Here is a 9651-nt window from a genome sequence, read left to right on the forward strand (position 1 = left end):
GCTTGCTCCTGTCTCATTAACATTTATCAACAATGCTCAATGATATGTGGTCCTTTTGCAATTTTTTACCAACTCTGAATTTTAGTTCATCTCACAGGCAGAACCATTTAGCATCAGGTGAGGACAAAGGCTTCTTCTAATCTGTATCCCATTGAGCATTACTGGCTTTATCACTGTCATTCCAAACCCAGGCTGGCACGGGCTCACCCGCCCCCTCTGGAATTCTATCAGTTCTGAGAATCCTTCATAATCCAGACTGACGCTCCATCTTACTCTATTATGCCACCTTTTTTGTTGACAGAGGAGGTCCTTCTCCATCCTGCCTGGCAGTGATGTACAAGCAAACAATTTCCATCCATTTTGTAGGGCAGATGTTAACAAGTACTGAGAACAACTTCAAAGTACACAACAGAGCTGCATTTGCAGAGGGAGTGAAGTGGCTCTTGGGTTGGCTCAAGACCCCCTGCATACCCCCTCCCCTGCAGTGCCACTAGGGAAGCTGTGGGTGTCCATCACAGGCCCTTTGAAAAGGGTCTCAGTGTGACCCCTCATCTCACTCTCTCAGACTGACCTTGTCATGCTCAAGGCTTTGCTGAGAGGACCTAGAGACTTCAGGGTTAGTGGCTTTTTGTTTCTAGTCAACCTTGACTTCTATCTTGCTTGTTATCAAGTGTGTCTCATGGCCCTGTGAGCACAAAGAGACTATTTTCCTGCACAGGTGGTTGGTAATTTGGTTCTCGGCACATCACACCAGCTTCTCGGAGCCTCCTTCTGCGGAACTGAGACAGCATTTGTTTTGTTTCAAAAGGGCCTCTGACATCTGGCAGATTCTGAAAAAAACATCACCGCTTAAAATTCATTTTCTTTCTGGGTTTTATTTCATTCGAGGTTTGTTTTCCTTTGCCTGCAGTCTGTGAAGCTCTTGGAAAGAAGCGTTGTGGGCACTTTCCTGTTCCTGTGATCCCACCTACCTGCACTTCTGATCATAGTACCTGGTGATTCCAACTCACAGCTGGAGGGTCTCAGGTTGGGAGGGGAAAGGCTGGAGGACTGCAGGCACTGCCTCAGGAGGAAGAGAGAATCTAAGCAACATGGTCTTACCTTGCTCTTGGTTGGTTGAGAAGTCAAGGCCCCAAGAGAAGCGCAAAATGGACCAAGTTTTTCACACTTACCTCTCAGTCCCCTCAATCCTAGCCCAACACCAGCCTCTCTCAACCTCTGGGTTGTGCTCTTCTGTGATAACCACACATACACACACACACACACACCAACATCTGCTCTTCTTAGAGGAAAAAAGTTGTCACAGGCAAAATTCTAAGATCCCCACTCCCTGCTGCCCATGTCCTGTATAGTCCCCACTACTTGAGTGTGGACAGAATCTGTGATTAGGTAACATGGCAAAGGGAAGGGATTTTAAGTGTAATTAAGGTTCCTAATCAGTTGATTTGACGTGATCAATAAGGAGATCATCCTGGGTAGGCCTGACCTAACTGGGTGAACCCTTTAAAGAAGGTTAAGCTTCAGAGCAATTTACCCCTTGGCCTCCAAGGAGAAGCAGACAGCCCAGCTGTGAGCTGCCTGTGGAAAGGGCCAGCCTCTAGGAGCTGACGGCCTTAGCCGAACACCCACAAGAAACTAAATGCAGCCGAAAGATTGAATAAGTTTAGATGAAGTCCCTGAGCCTCAGATGAAGACCCCAGCCCTAACTGACACCTTGATTTCAGCCTTGTGAGACCCAGTTAAGCCTTATTAGACCCCATGGAAACTGTGAGATAATAAATGGGTGTTGTTTTAAGCCACTAAGTTTGCAGAAATTTGTTAACTGACAATAGGAAATTAATATAAAAGTAAGCTAACACTTTCGACAATCAGTGGAAGTTTCTTCCATTCCCTCTTAATCATCTTTATTTCATCCCTGAAATATGTTCACTTTAACTGCATTTGTTATAGATGAGGCTGAAGCCCAGGGAAGTGAGAGAACTTAGCAAAAGGCTACCTTGCTATCTGGTGCTCAAGTTAGAACTCAGCCCTAAGTCCATACAACTAAAGTCCATGACCTTCAAAATACCTATTAAATGTTGCCCCTCTTCCCAGCCTTGATTTTCAGAAATCTGTCCCTTCAATGATAGATCATAAACAAGTATTCAGAAAGTATTGAACTCCCATAGAAGCCACAGGGCATAAATCTGCAACGAAGTAAAAAGCTAACCTTTTCAAACAATATTGCTTCTCTCTCACTTACCAACTTTACATTTCCCTGTATGGCCCCGGAAGATGACTGGTTAGCCAGAGACGGGTAAGATTCCTCAAGGGAGGAACAACCCAAGACAGGCACAGTTGCAGGGGGGCCATCAGGTGAGAAATTGGGGATCAACAGAGGTGAGGCTTAGAACCTCACCCCCACCTGTTTTGAGAGAAATCTTCTGCATCCGTGGATGTTTTGTTGCCCTTGTCTAGCTTGGATTAATACTTAGTCTATAGGCACACACCTGATCATCTACATTTGCTCTCTTACAGCACTAAATTATGTTTTCTACCTTTATCTTGCATCTACCTACCACTTCAGCATTTTATTAAAAAATAATAATAATAATAATAAGGGAGAAATGTGGGATTCACATATAAATCAAGTATAAAAATCAAACGAATAATCGTATCTGACTTGATTGTTTATAGTTCCTGATGCGTGATCAAAACTGAAAGTTACTGTGATATGACTGCCCTTGCACTGTTCACCATGTAAGAACTTATTCACTATGTAAGAACTTGTTCACCATGTAAGAACTTGTTCGTTATGCTTCAGAAGATTGGAGACTGTTGAGAATTAGGCTTGGGGTGGATTAATGATTGTGCATTGAGTCCCCTATACAGAATTTTATTGTTGTTAACAACCATTTGATCAATAAATATGAGAGATGCCCTCTCAAAAAATAAAAATAAAAAAGTATTGAACTGATTTTGGCAAAATTTGGTAACTACCTACCAAAATGAATAATAATAATAAATAGTATTTTTGAACTCATATGTTTCAAATACTGAGCTATCCTCATAAGGATAGATGATATTATTATAATTATTATTATTATTAATCTCCTCCATTTTATTGCTGAGTAAACTGAAGTATAAAAAGCTAAAGAAACTTACCAAAGGTCACACAGCCAAAAAGCAGTAGAAACAGCACTTGAATCCAAGCAAACTAAAAACTGAGCCCTACATTTAACCATCACACCATACTGTCCCCTAACAAAAGTCTTGTGTGATAATCTGAAAAAAAAAAAACAACAGTGCCCAAAAATAGCTTGAAAATGTACATATCTTGTGAAGGTTAATGGGTTACAATTTGCTTCAGGGGAATCACAAATAAATAACAGTTAAATGAAGTCTTCGGTGTAACTGATGGGAATAGTCAACAAGGCTGTAACAAATAGTTTGGTTCACACTCCAGGCACACAGAAGTTAGGTATGACCATGTGATCTATTTTGTCCAAGGAAACATGAGCAGAAGTAACTTGTGTCACTTCCAAGTGGAACAGTTAAAGCCTATGATTCGCCATATTCCCTTCCCCAGCAATGATGATCAGAAAGACATGTAAAGGTGGAGCTTTCATCAGCCTGGATCCCTGAGTGACTATAATGGACAGACCACCCCACAAAGCCCAGACACACATCAGACATATAACATGAGCAAAAATAAGCCTTGCTACATTGAGCCACTGAGATTTGGGAACTGTCGTTACAACAGCATAACCCAAACCATCCTGACTAATACACTACCCTAACCAGGGCTTCTTCTCAAAAGCAGAGCCATTTTTTAAGTTAATAACATTGTAAATAAAAGAGCAAATACCAAAATCATCTACCATTTTGTCAGGCTAACAAAGCCAAACAAAGTCAACAGCCGTAAGTTAAAAGAAACAAATCATTAGGTTGAAAACAGGACTGTCAAAAGAGGCACAATTGACTCATTTAGTGACTGGTGATGAACACCATGCAAGACACAGATGTTGTCATCATTATTATTTATTATATGCCTAATTGCACATAATTTCTGACTAAGAAAACCACAAAGTGTTCAAGCTTATTGTCTATAGTTCAGAGAAGTAACTCTCCCTTTATTATCCATCCAATGTGGAAATATTTATTGGGCAAATATCATCTGTCAGGCACTGTGCTGGGTGCTGGCTATACAATGATGAACAAGGTAGGTGTGTCCCTGCACTTGAGGAGCTTATTATGGGCTACTGGAGGAGACAAAAACAAAAATGATAAATAGAAAAAAATTTAAGTAAGAAATCCATGAATGGAATAGCAAGAGGTAAAGGTGGAGAAAAACAGGGAGTCCATTTTATATAGGGGATCAGGAGAGACCTTTCTGTAGAGACAACATTTAAGCTAAGCCTTAAAGGATAATAAGAGGCTAGTTTGAGGAGAAGCAGAGAAAAAGCAGAAATTCTAAGGGAACAACAGGTCCTGAAGCAAAGTAGGCAAAGAGGAGGTAGACAGGAAGGAGATGGAGAGGTGAGCAAGAGACAGCAAGAGACTCAGGGTCTCAATTTTACTCTCCATGCAATAGAAAGACAAAGCCCGGGCCCTAAGATCACTTTAGCTGCCAGGTGGGAAATGGATTGCTGAGAGTCAGGGGTAGGAATAGGAAGACCAGTGAGGAGGCTGCTGCTGTAGCTGGGCTGAGGTATCCTTGGTATCCTGGGCTAAAATGCAGACAATAAAGATTGACAAAAAGGACAACATGAGATAAAGTTCAGCATCACAGGACTTGATGATGGGGGTAGAGGGCAAAAGAGGACAATGCCTGGCTTAGCTGCCTTGAACAGCTGGATAGACGGTGGTACCATTGAAGGAGTGGGGGAAGCACCAATGGGCACAGGGAGGGAAGGGGACGAGAAGCAAGTTTGCCTTTGGTGGCTTTAGACGTGTTGGGTATGAGACATTGATTCTGTTGGCAATTTCTGCTTTGGATGTTTAAGTCTGGAGTTCAAAGGAGAGCCAGAAGCGGACCATCAGGAGTCATCAGCTAAGGAATGGAAGCCAAAGCTATGGGGACGGATGGGCTCACCTAGTGAGCAAGTCTAGGAGGGGGCAGAGCAGAGTCAGGACTAGAATGTGAGAACAGCCAGCGTCTGAAAGCCGATTGTGCTGGACAAGCAAAGACATAATCAAACGCCATCCCCTGACCTCCCAATCCCTCCATTAGGCCAAGAGGGGCTCGGCCTCCGAGGACTTCCAACAAACCCCCACATACCTCTCTTTCTTCTGAGACATTTTCCAAAACCCTCCTTCTATAACTAGTGAAATGAGATCCTCAACACACTTGCCTTTGCTTCCACCATCCAATCTAAGCAAAATCTTTTAACTATGAGAGGAACAGAGAAGCCTTTAGTATCTGTTCTGCACTGCTAATTCCATCAAAGACTTCTCATTATTCATGCCTGGCAGTCTAATTTTCTTATTTTGCCTCTCCCAGCATGGTCATAGCCTTAATTACTGACCTTTTCACTCTCCTAATACCACCTTTTTCCCTCATCTCAGTTCTCAGGGAGCTCTGCTCACGAGATTATCATCTGGGAATAGGAGTTGTCTTCAGACAGTCTCCCCTTAAAATCCCAACCAGAGAAGTCAGAGATCTCTAGGCATCAAATAACTCAAGTCTGACAGAGAATGCTTCCAGTTTCTTTCCTACCAGCCTGCAGATTAATAGGCTTACAAACATCGCCAAGAAGCCTCACCACATGTTCACGAGTTTGGAGATTCCAAAGGCTATAGTCTCTCCTGCTCTTTCTCCAGCTTAAAATTCAGTATGAGAGATTGTTACATTGTGGCATGTGCAGAGCTATACAACCTGTTCTAGGGACCACGTTTTCAGAGAGATGGGCAAACTAAGAGGCATTCAGAAAACTGTTACCACAATGGGCAAGAAAAGAAAAGCCACACCAAATGAGCATCGGTCAAAAGAATTAGCTGTTCAGGCTGAAAAAAATATTCTGGTGCAGGGGTCAGGAAACTATGGCCCATGAGCCGAATCCAAGCTGTCATGTGCTTTTGTAAATAAAGTTTTATTGGAATTCAGCCACGTCCATTTATTTATATACTGTTCATAACTGCTTTTCATGCTCCTGTGTCAGAGTTGAGTAGTATGACAGACCATATGGCCTGCAAGGTCTAAAATATTTACTCTCTAGCTCATTACAGAAAAAGTTTACCAACCCAGCTCTGGAAAAAGAGAATGAGGAAAGAGAGGGAAGAAAATATGGGGAACTATGGCTGCATTATAAAATCTGTTGTAAGAAAGAAGAATTTGACTATTAGATAAACAACTGAAGAGAAATAGATTAATGTTATAGGACAAGAGATAAGCTGAATATAAGAAAAAGTTCTCCTTATATTGAATCCACACCAGAATGGCTGCCTGGGTAGTAAAAATGATGTCCACTGGATGTCACATGCAGCAGGTGGACTGAGGTCCCCAAGTGGCAGGCAAGTTTAGCTGAAGATTTTGTTAAAGAAAGCAGGCAGGCTGAAGGGGTTTTGAAAGACAGGACATCTCTTGAGAAGCATTGTAATTGAGCTTTGAATCTGTCCATAAGGATTTGAATCAACAGCAACAGCCTGTGCATAGGAAATGTTCGGTCCATGGTAGATTTTGCCTTTTTGCTAAATCATGCTGAGAGAATCACAGTGAAACTTTACATTCAAAAAAAATGTTAAGCCCCAGTAATTAATAGGTTTAACAGGCCGCATCTCCTAATCCTTTCCTTTCAAAACAGACATCTGCTGATTTTCAGCCTACCACACCTCCCTTCTATGGAGACTTACACCTCTTCCTACTCCAGTCATGTGGCACTGGTGGGGGCTTGTCATGATCTTTTATGACCCGGCTCCCCTGGTCACACTTGATTGGTCCAGGAATGGGCATCTGGCCTAAATAGGCCGGTCAAGAGTTCTTCCCTTGGATTTTGTTTCCTAACTCTAAGTGGAAAAATATAGTTACTCTCCATGATGACAGAAAGTGTGGGGTGACAAAACAGGAGTTTTTATGGCCACATTCCTTCCCTTATGGAGAAAACCAGTCCTGAGGGAGAGAAAATTAAGGAGATGTGCAAAGGCAGACACATAGACGAAGAGAGATCTGGTGACGTGTGAGCCCCTGGCTCCGGGAGCCCAACTGTGTCACGGTCCCTTCCGTGTGCTGGAAGGAGTGCCACGTCCAAGTTGTCCAAGCACAGAATAGCATCACTGGTATCATCAGATCAGATAACAAAACTATCAGTGACAATTGCCCATCATATTAAAACTAACTAACATCTGTTGAGCACTAGGGTCCAAAGTATTTTTTTTCTTTTTTACCTGCTTTATCTACCCTTTACCTGCTGCATTAGTCAGGATAGACTAGGTTATGCTACAGGAACAAACAAACCCTAAATTCTCAGTGGGCTTAGCCACAGAGTTTGACTTCTCACGTTCATGTCCACTATGGGTTGGTGGGGGACTAGGCTCCATATGGTGACTCAGAAACCCAAATAATGGAAAGACTATCGTCTCACCACAAGGCTTCCACAGTGACTGCGGCAGGGGTGAGAGAGTGGGATGGTTATGCACCAGCCCTAAAAAACTTCAGGCTGGAAGTAATGCATATGGCTCCCACTCACAGCACATTGGCTATTATTACAAAGGGCTGAGAAATGAGGGGGAGCACATGGCTATCCCATGAGTAGTCAACATTCTTGGTGACATGCATTATCTCATCAGTGCCTCACAATCTCAGGAAATATACCATTATTCCTTTTTACAGAGAAGGAAACAGAGGCATAGAGAGATTATGGGACTTGCCCCAAGATGTCATAGATAGTAAGTAGCAGAACTGAGACATGAACCAGGCCTGGCAAGCTTCAAAACAGCTCCAACTGAAATGTGGCATTCTCATCAAAAAATTCTGTGAAATTTCTCATATAGCAAAACACCATGCCAATTTACAGGAGAAGCCAAGTTATGCAAATACAAAATGGAGCCCCCCTGACACATGACCTCCTCACCCCCAAAGATTCAACCTAAGCAAATACCTGGAACAGATTTCTCAGGCAATTTGAGCAAAAAGGAAATGGATCATCCATCTGAGTCTGATAGCCAGTGTTCACTCCTTTCATATCAAGACAAAAACCTTCCAAATACTTCCCTTGAAAACCTGAACAAACTGTCACCTCCTGTCTCTGGAAAACTAGTGACATCTTTATACAATGCACATATCTTTCTAAGATGCAAATGTATCATATACCCGCAGGTAGAGGCCAGAAGCAGGAAAGTTAGGAGACTGTTGTCATATCTGGATGAGTTACTGGGTGAAGGTGCTTCCAACAAGCTAATCCAACTTTGCTAAGCCAGCAAAACTCAAATCTAGCACCAGCTCCTCCAGCCCTACCCTGCCTGGTTTCTCTGGGTTAGGACCCTCTCCCTGTGCTCCTGAATTACTTCCCATGCGCACCCCAGCAGGGCTCTTTCATTAAATGTGACACTTTACTTGTCTGTCTGTCCTCTGGACTCTGAGCTACCCACTGGCAACCTCTGTGTTTGCACTTCTGTGTGTCCTGCGCACGGCATACAGTATGTGCTCGATGGAAGGGTGGATGCTTAAGCCTGTTCAAGGCAATTTATTCCCTTGGGGAATTAATTCCTCATGTGCCCAGCAAATGTGTAGCCAAGTGTTCAAACTACAGTCCTAGCCTCACTTCTGCTGTGTGAACAAATGTTCATAGCAGCGCTATTCACAACAATCAAAAGGTGGAAACAGCCCAAATACCATCAGTTGGCTAGTGGACATATAAAACATGACATACCTATACAGTGAAATATTATTCAGTCAGAAAAAAGAATGAAGTGCTGACACGTTACAACATGGATGAACCTTGAAAACATGATGCTCAGTGAAAGAAGCCAGACATAAAAGTCACATACTGTATGATTCCACTTATATGAAATGTCCAGAAGAGGAAAATCTAAAGAGACAGAAAGCAGGTCAGTGGTTGCCAGGGGCTGGGGGAGGAAGGAATGAGGAGTGACCACTAATAGGTGCAGGGCTTCCTTTTAGGGTGATGGAAAAGTTCTGAAACTAGATGGAGGTGAGAGTCACACAACACTGTGAATGCACTAACTGTCACTGAATTTGCACTTTCATATGGATAAGATGGTGAATTTTCTCTTATGTGTATGTAACCACAATAATTTTTTTTATTCTTATGGGGAATTTTCAACTAGTAACCTTTCTAAGATTTCCAAAAAATTTTTTAATTAAATTGAATAAATGTGTTTGTAGTGTTCCCGGGCATCACGGGCACTCAGTCTAGGTTTGCATAGTCATAATGAACAAAAACTTATTCACTCTGTAAAAAGAAGATACACTGAGCAAAGGAAAGCACCAATCTAATTTGTTCCCCATCTTCACCACAGTGAAACTAGTATAAGAATCCAAAATATTTCACATGGTTGACTTTTGTTATCATAGTAAAATACACATAATTTATCATTTTTACCATTTTAAAGTGTACAGTTCATTTGCACTAAGTGCATTCACAATGTTGTGCAACTGTCACCTCTATCCATTTCCAGAAATTTTTCATCACGTAAAACATGTTATCTTGTTAC

The sequence above is a fragment of the Manis pentadactyla genome, chromosome 10 (genome assembly GCF_030020395.1).
Source record: "Manis pentadactyla isolate mManPen7 chromosome 10, mManPen7.hap1, whole genome shotgun sequence".
In the NCBI taxonomy this organism is placed as follows: Eukaryota; Metazoa; Chordata; class Mammalia; order Pholidota; family Manidae; genus Manis; species Manis pentadactyla.